The sequence below is a fragment of the Furipterus horrens genome, unplaced genomic scaffold (assembly GCF_987537825.1).
Source record: "Furipterus horrens unplaced genomic scaffold, mFurHor1.1.pri manual_scaffold_9, whole genome shotgun sequence".
Taxonomy (NCBI): Eukaryota; Metazoa; Chordata; class Mammalia; order Chiroptera; family Furipteridae; genus Furipterus; species Furipterus horrens.
The window spans coordinates 94388613-94389148 of NW_028327179.1; positions in this window are offsets into that span (position 1 = coordinate 94388613).

The window sequence follows — 536 nt, forward strand, 5'->3', positions numbered from 1 at the left end:
CAAATCTCCCTCTTAGAGTTGGTTTTGGGGGCATCCCACCTAAGACACCTGCACCCCCCACCTGTATGAAATGCTGCCCCCCACCTCAAGCTTGCCAGGGTGGAAAAACCAAGAATCCAAACAGGGAGTGTGAGGCAATCCAGAGATGAACAACAGCAGGAAGCTGCCACCCTCCCTGGGCGAGAGGGGTGGACAGAATAGGGGGACAGTGTTACCTGAGCCCAGGGATCGCCCAGTGGAAGCTGGAACCACAGTGAGTCACAGTGGATATGTCTGAGAGAAACAAGCCCCTAAGGGAGACACCCCTGAAGTGGAAGTGACTGGGGAAGACCCTGGCTTCTTCCTTCCTTCCTTCCTTCTTGAATTTTAATGACTGCTTACAAGCACACACAGTTTATACCTAGGTCCAAATTTCCACATTTAGGTGACATTAAATGTTTTTAAATTTTAAGTCATTTCGAAGTCCATAAATATTTGTTCCTTTAAAAGGGAAACATTGCTGTAAAATGATGGGGGGGGTGGTGACGGGGTGGGGG